The sequence below is a fragment of the Mercenaria mercenaria genome, chromosome 13 (genome assembly GCF_021730395.1).
Source record: "Mercenaria mercenaria strain notata chromosome 13, MADL_Memer_1, whole genome shotgun sequence".
NCBI lineage: Eukaryota > Metazoa > Mollusca > Bivalvia > Venerida > Veneridae > Mercenaria > Mercenaria mercenaria.
The window spans coordinates 3,736,387-3,751,482 of record NC_069373.1 but is presented as its reverse complement, the minus strand read 5'-3'; the positions used below and the strand labels follow the sequence as shown (position 1 = coordinate 3,751,482).

The window sequence follows — 15,096 nt, the reverse complement described above, 5'->3', positions numbered from 1 at the left end:
CCTTATCTCTGTAATCACTGGATGGATTTGCTTTAAACTTAATATAGTTATTCCGCATCATCACCCACATAATCTGGCACAAGGGCCATAACTCTCACATCAATATTTTATGAATTATCCCCCTTTTTACTTAGAATTTCAGATTAAAGTTTTAGTGCACTTTCCCTCTGTCTCAGTTATAACTGTATGGATTTTATTCAAATTTAAAATAATTGTTCAACATCATTACCCAAATCATATGTCTCAAGGTCTGTAACTGGCACAAATTTTTCATGATTTATGCCCCTTTTTACTTGAAATTTTAAGTTAAAGGTTTGGTGCACTTTCACTCTATCTCAGTTATAACTAAATGAATTTAATTCAAAATTATAATGATTGTTCCACATTATCACCCACATCATATGACACAAGGTGCATATCTCTTGCACCAATTTTTCATGGATTATGCCCCTTTTGCTTAGAATTTAAAGTTAATTTTGATGCACTATATCTTAGTTATTACTAAATGGATTTGATTCATACATTAAGTACAAAATGTAGTTGTTCCACATCATCGCCCACATCATATGACACAAGTTGCATAACTCTTGCACCAATATTTCTGAATTATGCCCCCTTTTTGATTAGAATTATACTTATTTAGCATTTTGTTGTAAACACTTTATCTCTTTATTACTAAATATTTTTGACACATTTTTAGCTCATCTGATTTTTTGAAAAAAAATGATGAGTTATTGTCATCACTTGAGCGGTTGTCGGCGTCGGCGTCTGCGTCGGCGTTGCCTGGTTAAGTTTTATGTTTAGGTCAGCTTTTCTCCTAAACTATCAAAGCTATTGCTTTGAAACTTGGAATACTTGTTCACCATCATAAGCTGACCCTGTATAGCAAGAAACATAACTCCATCTTGCTTTTTGCAAGATTTATGGCCCCTTTTGGACTTAGAAAATATCAGATTTCTTGGTTAAGTTTTATGTTTAGGTCAACTTTTCACCTAAACTATCAAAGCTATTGCTTTGAAACTTGGAATACTTGTTCACCATCATAAGCAGACCCTGTACATCAAGAAACATAACTCCATCTTGCTTTTTGCAAGAATTATTGCCCCTTTTGAACTTAGAAAATCAGTTTTCTTGGTTAAGTTTTATGTTTAGGTCAGCTTTTATCCTAAACTATCAAAGCTATTGCTTTAAAACTTGCAACACTTGTTCACAATCATAAGCTGACCCTGTACATCAAGAAACATAACTCCATCTTGCTTTTTGCAAGAATTATTGCCCCTTTTGGACTTAGAAAATCAGTTTTCTTGGTTAAGTTTTATGTTTAGGTCAGCTTTTATCCTAAACTATCAAAGCTATTGTTTTAAAACTTGCAACACTTGTTCACCATCATAAGCTGACCCTGTACAGCAAGAAACATAACTCCATTCTGCTTTTTGCAAGATTTATGGCCCCTTTTGGACTTAGAAAATATCAGATTTCTTGGTTAAGTTTTATGTTTAGGTCAACTTTTTCTCTTAAACTATCAAAGCTATTGCTTTGAAACTTGCAACACTTGTTCACCATCATAAGCTGACCCTGTACAGCAAGCAACATAACTCCATCCTGCTTTTTGCAATAATTATTGCCCTTTTTAAACTTAGAAAATCATGGGTAGGACAATATTTCTATTATACAAAAAAAATCAGATGAGCGTCAGCACCCGCAAGGCGGTGCTCTTGTTTGTGCAATATCTTCATCCACCATTTGAGTCATTAAACACTCCCATGACAGCTCCAGCTTCCTCAGATGTGCCTAGTTACAATATCCAGCATCGAAATAGTCAAGCATGCTGTCTCCTGTGTCAGCTCTTGTCTCAACAACTACTTACCATATTCAAGCTTCAAGAAACCTTGAATATCGAAAATGGTTTCCACTCAAAATTGGACAAGCATTTCAAGTAGGACCTTGAAACTTCATATGTATGTTGTTCTTGTTGTGTACCTGTCCTCTATAGATTTCTGGGTCACTTGGTCAAAGGCCGCTGTGATCTAAACATTGAGAATTTTTTCCGCCCAGTATCTATACAAGTATATATAACTGTACACGTAGGACCTTGAAACTTCAGAACTTTAACTCATTACCATCTAATTCGGAAAATCCAGCCAAGAGGCCATCAGGCGTTAGCTGCTTTTTTTAGTAATTTATAGTAATTGTGTCTATTTCTGAAGGATTTCATACATGTAATATTGAATATTTAAATTACTACATGTCTCTGTTGCTAAGGGGTCACTTCTTGTAGTGTAAAGAAACACACTTACTCTTGTAAGAATTCTAGGTTCAAGTCCTAGCAAGAAGCCCTATGCACATTGACAGAACTTTATTTGAACATAAACATCTTCAATTGATATATGACCTATAATTCTGTCAGCCTAACATTGAAATTTAAAAGAAAAACAAACATACAGTGAAATCTGTATCTAGACACATCATACCAAGTAAAAAGTACAGTCAAATCTGTATAGACACATGTGCATCATATAGGGTGAAGTCTGGGCAAATTGGTATAGACACATCATGTAAAGTGAAGTCTGTATAGATACATCATATAGGTTGAAATATATTCAAATTTATATAGACACATAATATAATGTAAAGTAAAATCAAATTTGTATAGACATATTCTTAGAGAAGTCTTGTAAAATCTGTATAGACACATTGTACAAGGTGGAGTATAGTTAATTTTGTATAGACACTTCATACCGGGGTGAAGTCTGGTCAAAATCTGTATAGACACATCATACCGGTTGAAGTCTAGGAATTGGTATAGACGTATAGTCAAATCTGTATAGACACATTGTACAAGATGGAGTATAGTAAATTTTTAGCTCCACTATTCGGAGTGGTGGAGTTTATAGTAAATTTTGTATAGGCACATCATTCTGACTGAAGAACAGTGAAATCTGTATTGACACATTATACCAGGGTGAAGTCTGGTCGAAATCTCTATAGATATAGATAGATCATACGGGTTGAAGAATGGTCAAATCTGTATTGACAAATCATACAGAGTGAAGTAGACTCAAATCTGTATAGACACATCATACAGGGTTGAAGTAGAGTCAAATCTATATAGAAACATCATAGCGGGTTAAAGTAGAGTCAAATCTGTATAGACAAATCATACAGGGTTGAAGAATTGTCAAATCTGTGTAGACACATCATACAGAGGGAAGTAGAGTCAAATCTGTATAAAAACATCATATAGGGTGAAGTAGAGTCAAATCTGTATAGACACATCCTACCGGGTTAAAGTAGACTCAAAATTGTATAGACACACCATACAGGGTGAAGTAGAGTCAAATCTGTATAGACAAATCATACTAGGTTAAAGTAGAGTCAAATCTGTATAGACACATCATAAAGGGTTGAGTGTGGTCAAATCTGTATAGACACATCATACAGAGTGAAGTAGAGTCAAATCTGTATAGACACATCATACCGAGTTGAAGCAGAGTCAAATCTGTATAGACACATCATACAGTGTTGAAGTATGGTCAAATCTGTATAGACACATCATACAGAGTGAAGTAGAGTCAAATCTGTATAGACAAATCATACAGGGTTGAAGAATTGTCAAATCTGTGTAGACATATCATACAGAGGGAAGTAGAGTCAAATCTGTATAAAAACATCATATAGGGTGAAGTAGAGTCAAATCTGTATAGACACATCCTACCGGGTTAAAGTAGACTCAAAATTGTATAGACACATCATACAGGGTGAAGTAGAGTCAAATCTGTATAGACAAATCATACTAGGTTAAAGTAGAGTCAAATCTGTATAGACACATCATAAAGGGTTGAGTGTGGTCAAATCTGTATAGACACATCATACAGAGTGAAGTAGAGTCAAATCTGTATAGACACATCATACCGAGTTGAAGCAGAGTCAAATCTGTATAGACACATCATACAGTGTTGAAGTATGGTCAAATCTGTATAGACACATCATACAGAGTGAAGTAGAGTCAAATCTGTATAGACACATCATACTGGGTTGAAGTATAGTCAAATCTGTATAAAAACATCATACAGGCCTTTTTTTCATCAATTTGGGAATGCCACCGACACCGGTGGAATTGGGAAAATGCTCTCGGAAATTATCGTAATTGGGACAATTTGCAAATTTCCAAAATCTACATAAATGTGTTTTTATGTGAAATATTAAAGAATTGCATTTCAGTAATTGTTCAACAGTATTATAATTTACCTAAATATACATACAGACTAGCAAAACTATCTTAAAACAGCAAAAACCCTAAAAGGTATAATCATTTGGGAATTTTAAATTCAACTTTGGGAAAAAACCATACTTTTTGGCATTGGCATTACCTCCTTTTACCGGAGGTAGATTTATAGGGAAAAAAAGCCCTGTCATACCAGGGTGAAGTCTGGTCAAAATCTGTATAGAAACATCATACAGAGTGAAGTAGAGTCAAATCTGTATAGACACATCATGCAGGGTTGAGTATGGTCAGATCTGTATAAAAACAACATACCAGGGTGAAGTCTGGGCAAAATCTGTATAGACACATCATACAGGGTGAAGTAGAGTCAAATCTGTATAGACACACCATACCAGGTTAAAGTAGAGTCAAATCTGTATAGACACATCATAAAGGGTTGAGTATGGTCAAATCTGTAAAGACACATCATACAGAGTGAAGTAGAGTCAAATCTGTATAGACAGGATGAAGTTTGGTCAAATCTGTATAGACACAACACAACAGAATGAAGTATGGACAACTCTGTATAGACTGAATAAAGTATGGTCAAATCTGTATAGACATAACACACAGGATGAAGTATGGTCAAATCTGTATAGACAGAATGAAATATGGTCAAATCTGTATAGACACAACAAACATAATGAAATAGGTTCAAATCTGTATAGACACATGAAGTATGGTCAAATCTGTGTAGACAGGATGAGATATGTTCAAATCTGTATAGACAGGATGAAGTGTGGTCAAATCTGTATAGACAGAATGAAATATGTTCAAATCTGTATAGACACAACAAACATAATGAAATAGGTTCAAATCTGTATAGACAACACACAGGATGTAGTATGGTCAAATCTGTATAGACAGAAAGAAATATGGTCAAATCTGTATAGGCACAACAAACAGAATGAAATTTGGTTAAATCTGTATAGACACATGAAGTATGGTCAAATCTGTATAGACAGGATGAAGTATGGTCAAATCTGTAAAGATTGGATGAGATATGTTCAAATCTGTATAGACATAACACACAGGATGAAGTATGGTCAAATCTGTATAGACAGAAAGAAATATGGTCAAATCTGTATAGACACAACAAACAGAATGAAATATGGTTAAATCTGTATAGACACATGAAGTATGGTCAAATCTGTATAGACAGGATGAGATATGTTCAAATCTGTATAGACAGGATGAAGTGTACTCAAATCTGTATAGACAGAATGAAATATGTTCAAATCTGTATAGACACAATAAACAGAATGAAATATGTTCAAATCTGTATAGACACAACACACAGGATGTAGTATGGTCAAATCTGTATAGACAGGATGAAGTATGGTCAAATCTGTATAGACACAACACACAGAATGAAGTATGGTCAAATCTGTATAGACAGGATGAATTATGGTCAAATCTGTATAGACAGGATGAAATATGGTCAGCTCTGTATAGAAACAACACACAGAATGAAGTATGGACAAATCTGTATAGACACAACACACAGGATGTAGTATGGTCAAATATGTATAGACTGAATAAAGTATGGTCAAATCTGTATAGACAGGATGATGTATGGTCAAATCTGTATAGACAGGATGAAGTGTGATCAAATCTGTATAGACAAATTCTACAATGTCATGATTAGGCAAATTTGTACAGATGGAAGAATAGTCTAATCTGTATAGACACATTATAATATCCATTGATGTGAAATCTGACACATCATACCAGGGAGAAGTCTGGTCAAAATCTGTATATAGACACATCATACAGGGTGAAGTCTAGGCAAATTGTTATAGATACAGCATACCAGGCTAAAGTACAGTTAAATTTATATAGAGACATCATTCCGGGTTGAAGTATAGTAAAATGTGTATAGACACATCATACAGGGTTGAAGTATGGTCGAATCTGTATACAAACATCATACCTGGGTGAAGTCTGGTCAAAATCTGTATAGACATATCATACAGAGTGAAGATTAGGCACATTTCTACGGATGGAAGTAAGTAAAATCTGTATAGACACATCATACAGGGTTGAAGTATGGTCAAATCTGTATAAAAATATCATACCTGTGTGAAGTCTGGTCAAAATCTGTATAGACACATCATACAGAGTGAAGATTAGGCAAATTTGTATGGATGGAATTATCGTCAAATCTGTATAGACACATCATACAGGGTTGAAGTATGGTCAAATCTGTATAGACACACCATACAAGGATGAAGTCTTGACAAAATCTGTATAAACACATCATACAGGATGAAGATCATGCAAATTTGTATAGATGGAAGTATAGCCAAATCTGTATAGACATATCATACAGGGTGAAGTATAGTTAAATTTATATAGACATATTATACAGGGTTGAGTCTACACATCATGCTGGGGTGAAGTCTGGTCAAAATCTGTATAGACACATTATACCGAGGTGAAGTCTGGTCGAAATCTCCACAGACACATCACACAGTATAGCACATTTTGTATAAATACATCATACCGGGGTGAAATATATTCAAATTGATATAGACAAATCATACAGGGTGAAACCTAATGAAATTTGTATAGACATGTCAGACCCAGTGAGATATAGTCGAAATTTGTATAGACATACCCAGATAATTCTAGTGAATCTGTATAGACACATCATAAGGATGAAATATAAATTTGCAAGACCTTACAAATATATAAAGACATATTAATGGACAGGTTGTGATACAATATCATACATACTGTATACATTTTGTTCTGTTTAAAGAGGCAACTTAAATCTGTATAGACAAAATATCAGGAAAAAAAATGGTGGTCTGGAACCTTTTGCACGAATCAATTTTTTGTTTGGTAAAACAATTAAATTCTAAATACCAAATTTCAACATGTATCTATCATGAAAATGAAAAAAATATAATGATTCCATGCAGTATAATTACTTTCACGACATCATACAGATTTTACGACTTTCAAATCTGTATAGACAAAATATCCTGAGATTCGTATAGACTTTCGCCCCTTCCGTTTTGGCGCAATGCGGAAGTGTCGTCTTGATGCAGTTTTTTGGCTAAAAGTTGACGAATTCTTCGTCTCACAACGTCTGTCATTTGTTTTACGTTTGCCATCAGTTTTAGGCAGTAACTGTTAGCTGTCGAGAGTACCGGAACAGACTGTGAAGTATTTCTATAGATCTAAATATGGTTCGTAAAAAAGGACATTTTGTCTGGCATTCGGAATTCCTACACTAGTGATCCATGAGGACTTTATCCAGTTTCCAGAATGGCAGGAAGGAAGGACTTATTGAATTGGACCACTTGACAAGGCAGCTTACAAAAGTCAGAAATTTAAAAGCAGCCACTGGGCGACATTAAATTAAAGCTTGTCTACATTTTCCATAAAATTTCCAAAATAAATATTGGAAAAAAAACAACATGGAAATACAATAGACATCAACACAAAATAGCACAGCACCAGTATGAATGCGGAAGTTATCATGAGTGGTGTGGCATTGTTCCTGTTCATTTATGGTTTACAGATTCCAAAAGTCTGGTGAGTCATGTAAAATATATTGTATTGTCATTTGATAGTAGATCATACTGTACTGTAATTGTTGATTAATTATTTTAGTTCATTCTAAAGCCCTCAACAGACGGTAGGTTTTTGTTGTACAACACCAATTAAATTTAAGATGTACAGCCAAATGTTATCGTGTGTACTTTGCTATTCCTTGATTTTGTAAATCTTTCTTGACCTACAGATTAGGACGTGTTCTATTTTGTAAGATTTGAGCCGCGTCATGAGAAAACCAACATATTGCCTTTCCGACCAGCATCTACGCAGTCTTGTCCATGCTGTTCGCTATGAAATGGTTTCTCTAATTGCAATAGACTTTGAAAGCAAACATCATTGATCCTGATCAGACTGCGTGGATGCACAGGCTGGTCTTGATCCATGCTGGTTGCAAAGCCACAATGTTGGTTTTCTCATGGCATGGCTCATTTGTGTCATGCATAATCAAATTCATTGGATATTATTTTTTATTAAGAATGGTTACATTCAGACATTCTTTTCAGTACCTATTTTAAAATAGTACATCTTTGAGATAATTAAATTAGTGTTGTACAACTAGAACTTAATATCTGTTGAGGCCTTTAGGTTCTTTTATCTTTTCTGGAGTAATGGACCATCGTGCTTAAATATGTTTTATCATGATGATTTATGAATGAATTAATAAAGACCTAGTATACATAATTTTAAAATATTTAATTATAAGTAATCAAGTTAGTATTCTGTAACAATGTGAATTGTATTGATTGTCAATTTTCAGAACCAGATATGATTATGTCTATTTTCAGAACCAGATATGAGTAGAGTACAGTTTGAGAAATGTCTTGGTAGAACAGATACTAAGGAAACAATAAAAGGCAGAACAGACCACATTTCTCCTTCTTATAACTGGTAAAGTTCGAAGTAAGGGCGAGTACAGTAATGCAGCCCCAGTGAGAGTTCATGATGTGTCAGCCGTAAATGTGTGGTCGTTAAATGATGTGCAGTCAGATTGACAAGTAACATTAATTTATCAATTCTGAGAGAAATTTTTGCTGTGCTTTGTGCAGGATACTCTTAAAAAATACGTGAACCAGAATTTTATATTATAAGTACAATGTCAGATGTACTCCAGACTTCACACATATGTTGATGTTTATACATATTTGGTGATTAATTTGTCAAGTGAAGAAATTTTATGAATAATGTTAGTGGGTGACAGAACAGAAGTACAAAGTCAATTACAGAGGTCGACAACACTGAGTTTAGGATGCAGAAAAAATCCAGTGATTCTGACGAAACAACATACATAGAAAGATTATACTAGTAAAATGAAAACTTTTAGTGTATGGAAAAGTTTGGAAGCAGGTTTACCATTGACAGAAGAGACAGTATTTACAGACTGGTCTACACTTATTTTGATTTGACTTTTACACGGTGATTCCTCCAGTAAACAGCTAGTGATCTGAGAGAATTGTGTTCATTATATCATACAGGTTTAGAGTGAATGTAAAATTAATGTGTATTTAAATCAATCAAAATTTTTCAAAATTGGATGTTGAAACTTTACAACTGTTTAGTATTTCAGTAATCAGTTAGGATTTTTGAGTGATTTCAATAAAGTACAAATTAAAAAAAAAAAGAATCACTATCAGCCAAGATGATGTACTATTGTAAAAGATAGAAAGAAAATTCACAAGTCACATTAACTTGGTAAAAGGGATTTTAACAGAATTAAACTATAATTGGTGAAGGAATCTGCATGTTGTATCAAATAGCTATAATGTATTTTGTAGTTCTTTGGATGTATCTTCTATCTATCTCTTTTCAAACTAAATTTTGTCTCTTAAATCTATTGAAATTGCCATCAAAATAAAAATTTCTTTTAAAAACAATTAAAAGGTATATTCAACAAGCCAGTACTTTGTTACTAATCTTAGTCAGTGGAATTTATTTTTAGACTTGTCCTATTTTTTTTGATTCAGTTTCTGGATCCCCATTTATTAGTTACTGTACACATTTTGGGATTCCAGCAATTTTCCACATCCTCATTACAAGGTAGTATTGATTTTTCATTGGTCCAATGGTTAACTATGTATAATGCTATAAAGTAAAACTGTTCTATTAATAGATTTTCAGAAAATCTGTTTGAGTTATTTATACCCAGTATACAAATTCATGTACTTTTATTTGATTTGAACATTACTGTTTAATATTATCCTGAACAAATTACAGGTTTTCTTTGCTTTATATTAGAGAATTTTGGTAAATTTCGTTGATGAAAGGTCCAAGGTACTTTTCTCAAATAGTCAATTAATAGAAATTTTCAAATATAATATCTTGTGCAGTGAATTAAAAAGAAATTTATTTATTTCAGTACTAGTCAGTTCTGAACTTGAAAGATACTTTGATAGGTTTTTAGCTCGACTATTCGAAGAATAGGGGAGCTATCCTACTCGCCCCGGCGTGAGCGCGAGCGTCACACAAATGTTAAAGTTTGCATACCACCCCAAATATTTTCAAAGTGCATTAAGATATTGCTTTCATATTTTACATACTTGTTTACCATCATGACCCCAGTCTGTAAAAAAGAGGAGGCAACTCTGTCAAGCATTTTGACTGAATTATGGCCCCTTTTCGACTTAGAATAAATGTTAAGGTTTGCGTACCACCGCAAATATTTTCAAAGTCCATTGAGGTATTGCTTTCATATTTTGCATACTTGTTTACCATCATGATCCCAGTCTGTAAAAAGGAGGAGGCAACTCTATCAAGCATTTTGACTGAATTATGGCCCCTTTTCGACTTAGAATAAATGTTAAAGTTTGCGTACCACCCCAAATATTTTCAAAGTCCATTGAGATATCGCTTTCATATTTTGCTTACTTGTTTACCATCATGACCCAAGTCTGTAAAAAGGAGGAGGCAACTCTATCAAGCATTTTCACTGAATTATGGCCCCTTTTCGACTTAGAATAAATGTTAGTTTGCGTACCACCCCAAATATTTTCAAAGTGCATTAAGATATTGCTTTCATATTTTGCATACTTGTTTACCATCATGACCCCAGTCTGTAAAAAAGAGGAGGCAACTCTGTCAAGCATTTTGACTGAATTATGGCCCCTTTTCGACTTAGAATAAATGTTAAAGTTTGCGTACCACCCCAAATATTTTCAAAGTCCATTGAGGTATTGCTTTCATATTTTGCATACTTGTTTACCATCATGACCCCAGTCTGTGAAAAGGAGGAGGCAACTCTATCAAGCATTTTGACTGATTTATGGCCCCTTTTTGACTTAGAATAAATGTTAAAGTTTGCGTACCACCCCAAATATTTTCAAAGTCCATTGAGATATTGCTTTCATATTTTGCATACTTGTTTACCATCATGACCCCAGTCTGTAAAAAGGAGGAGGCAACTCTATCGAGCATTTTGACTGAATTATGGCCCCTTTTCGACTTAGAATAAATGTTAAAGTTTGCGTACCACCCCAAATATTTTCAAAGTCCATTGAGATATTGCTTTCATATTTTGCATACTTGTTTACCATCATGACCCCAGTCTGTATAAAGGAGGAGGCAACTCTATCAAGCATTTTGACTGAATTATGGCCCCTTTTCGACTTAGAATATGCTTATAGTAATGTTAAAGTTTTACTCATTGCTTATCAAGCACTGAGAATAGTTGAGCGCGCTGTCCACTGACAGCTCTTGTTGGTTTAATTCAGTAACTTACTATAGGAAGAATTATTTAAGGTAGCTCAACACAACTTCTGGACATTAAGGTGATTTATTATCATATATGATATAAGATAATTTTCATTGAGTCCTACATACCAGAACATTTTTGAGTGACAATTAGAAATATTTTAGATTACTTGGGGTGGTTCACTACCTGTTAGAAATATTTAAGGTGGTTAACCATCTGTTAGAAAATGAAAATACGGTACAGTACTGGGACTTGTTTTTGCAGGCAATTATCACAACATGAAATTTTATAGGTGCTGAATTGAAGGTCATTTCCTCCATGGTTATTGTCGTGGTGTTTATAACTCCCCCGCCACAAGTGGTGGGGGTTATAGGAATGGTCTCTGTCCATCCTTCCCTACTTCCGTCCTTCCATCTTCCGTCCTTCTGTAACATTTTGTGTCCGCTCTGTATCTCCTAAACCCCTTGAACATGTTGAAGGATTTTCATGAAACTTGGTTCAAATAATCACCTCATCAAGACAATGTGCAGAACCCATGAGTCTCCCATGTCGGTTCAAGGTCAAGGTCACAACTCAAAGCCTTCAATTTTGTGTCTGCTCTGTATCTCCTAAACCCCTTCAAGTGTGCTGTTAACAGACAGCTTTTGTGATATATCAGGAGCACATAATTCCGGACAAGCTGGTCTGATCATACCCAAAATCGAGTTATTCCAAGAGCTTGTGCTCGTATACATTGCCATTAAATCTGATCAAAATTGTTATGAAAATGTTCAACTAGAGCGTTAAAATTGTCAAATATTGCAACATTTTAGGCCATACCAAATTGATATGTCGTTCGTCGGAACTACCGCATCAATAATTCCATTCCCGAGAAAAAAAAATAAAAATTACCCGCCCGCACGTACATAAAAATCTCCGAAAAAAAAAATTTTTTTTCGATTATGCGGTCCGGAATAATAACGGCAAAACAGGTTTTATCGCTGTTTTAATGCGTCAAAGTGATATTGATCGGATTTCATGCGTCCGTAATACATGTAGCTGATGATCCAAACTCAAAAAAGTCAGGAATTATGGTGTTGTTCATCATCTGTTTTAAATCTGGAGTGTCTGTGCTAGTGCCACACATGGCCTTCGATGTGCCGGTAGGTAATGAAATAGGCACATTCTACTTTTGTTCAATACAGTGAAAAGAACGAAGCCCGACTTGTAAGACGTGCACGGGGATGCAGTTAAAATATTTGGAAATATTGTTCAGATATAAAGTTTTCAAACCATTTGTTATCAGTTGTTTAATTCAGCATGTTAGATCTAGAGCCCAAAGCTGAGGCCAACTACTAGCTTAAAAAAATATTTGTTCACAAATCCTGACCGACCTATCACATTGTCTCGACCCAAATCTTTTTGAATGTAACTCCTTTAAATAGTACATCAGTCAGATATTCTATCAAAAAGCATTTAGTCAATTTAAAAATTGTTTAGCTTTTCAAATAAGTAGTGTTGATATGAAAATAATATCTAACAAAATCTGTCCTTTTGTAACCACAGTTTTGCCTGTTTGTACACATGATGCCAGGATGTATTTAAAATTGGCTGTAAATTGACTGAACGAAAGAAACTGAAAAAAAAAACAGACTTCCCCAACTCTAAATTTCTAGTTCAGTCAAAGCACAACAAACAACACTTTTAAGGGAGGTCATATTGGAATCGTTCTTTGTCCGTCTGTTATTATTTTTGCCTGAAATGAATCTCTACCACAAAAGCTTAAGCTAGCCTGATCATGATCTGTTAAAAGATTATTCCAAAGGGATTCGAGCAATGTCTAAGCATCTGTATGCCCAATTCTGTCAGGTCTCACTGGTCAAGTGGTTTATTACTTCCCCTGTCACCTCTATGGGTTGGAGTTCCACTAGGGGCACAAATTTGTTCATGTGTCAAAGCCATCTAACTGTGTTTCAGAAGAAATGTTATTCCACACAATCATGTGCCTGTTTTGTCTTAAATATTCCTCATCCTGTGCCATTAAATAGGCGCGTCTTCAGATTATTGTAGAAAAATCAAAATTAAAAATAAGACACTCATTCCTTAGTAATTAAAATTACAAAATAAAAAAAAAGTGATTCAGTGAGTTCTGGCAAGAATTTATTTGCAAAATCATTCATGTAGTCTTTAAAACATATAGAAAAGCTATATACTGTGTTACCCACACTGTAAATATTTGATTTCTGTGTTATTTCTAAAGAAATGTTAACTTTATATATAATCATAACCGCCTCCTCAAGGGTTCAAGCTGGGAAAAAAAATAAAAAAAAGCCCGCTCGCTCCATGTAAAATCTACCCGCCTCTGAAAAAATCAAAATTGAGAAAAAAAAAATAAAAATAAAATTTCGCTCGCCCGCTCCTATTTTTTTTGAAAATTTTCCGAAGAACTATTAATCAATTTGGTATGGCCTTATATAACAGGGACAGATAACTCTAGACTTGCTAGTCTGAAAATGCCTGAAATCTAGGTCTTGCAAGACCCTATGGCCGTACACATTGTCTATTTTAGACAATTTTCTAAGTTTATTCAAGATTGCTTTAAATAAAAATGATACAGTTGTAAAAAATGGGTAAATATTGCTATTTTTTTTACTATATCAGGGGCGCATTACTCGTGATATACTGGTCGGATCATCCCCATAATGCAACACATTCCAGATTATGTAGCTATGCATGTTGTTTTTTTACTTTGGTGAAAATTGTTACAGTAATATTCATGCTGGAGTGTTAACAATGCTATATAATTCATACTTAACTTTAAAAAAGTGGGTGGGGTAATATTACATCTGTTTTTTTATGATGAAATGTCGATGTAAATGGTTTGGAACTATTTTGTTATTTAAAATTATGTTTTGCACACATGTTCATATTGTTTAGGCGGTTTTTTTCATGAAAATATTTGTTGTTATAGCTTATTTGCCAGCAAACCCCAATATTCTAAAATTTTGGTACTTTCATGATAAAATACAGAATATCTCTCTTATATGTTCGGTGACCCCCAATTTTTTTACCCTTATTTTGAAGCAGTTTTGAGACACAATATATACAAAAAGTATTTCAAAAATCTTAATTGTAGAAATAATGTTATGCTATCTTTAGACTGATACAAGTACTGGTCCCATTGGAAAAAAGTGGGTGGGGTAATTATATTGCCATGTGAAAATGAGTAACAGTATTATGTGAAAATCATTAAAATTTCATACTGACTTCATAGCATATTCAAACTGAATTATTAGAAATACAATTATTTTACAACTGATAAAGATAGTTTGTGTTTTGAAATGTACCCCCAATTTTTCCAGGTTTTTCAAATTTCACTTTTGTCTTGACAGTGTGTGTAGAAAATGACCGATATAATGAAAAGGAGTTCGGTGACCTACCGTTTTTTTGCTTTTATATGAAATAGATACTAAAGATCTTCAAACATGCAAAGTATGAAAAAATTCTTAATTGTAGAACAAATTGGCCTGAAATGTATCCAACATCCTTAAACAAAATAATGTTATATTATGTTGTGAAAAAACAAACTATTTTTAGGGTG

The 15,096-nt window shown here is 34.0% G+C and overlaps 1 protein-coding gene and 1 long non-coding RNA gene across 2 annotated transcripts in view; both read left to right on the top strand.

Moving 5' to 3' along the window:
- Positions 1–15,096, top strand: part of LOC128547640 (uncharacterized) — a 65,540-nt gene that overhangs the window by 12,852 nt on the left and 37,592 nt on the right. The gene's annotated exons all lie outside the window — the stretch shown is intronic.
- LOC123551872 (uncharacterized) lies at positions 7,309–12,830 on the top strand. Its single transcript, XR_008366648.1, has 2 exons — positions 7,309–7,810; positions 8,617–12,830. It is a non-coding gene; the product is annotated as an uncharacterized LOC123551872 (long non-coding RNA).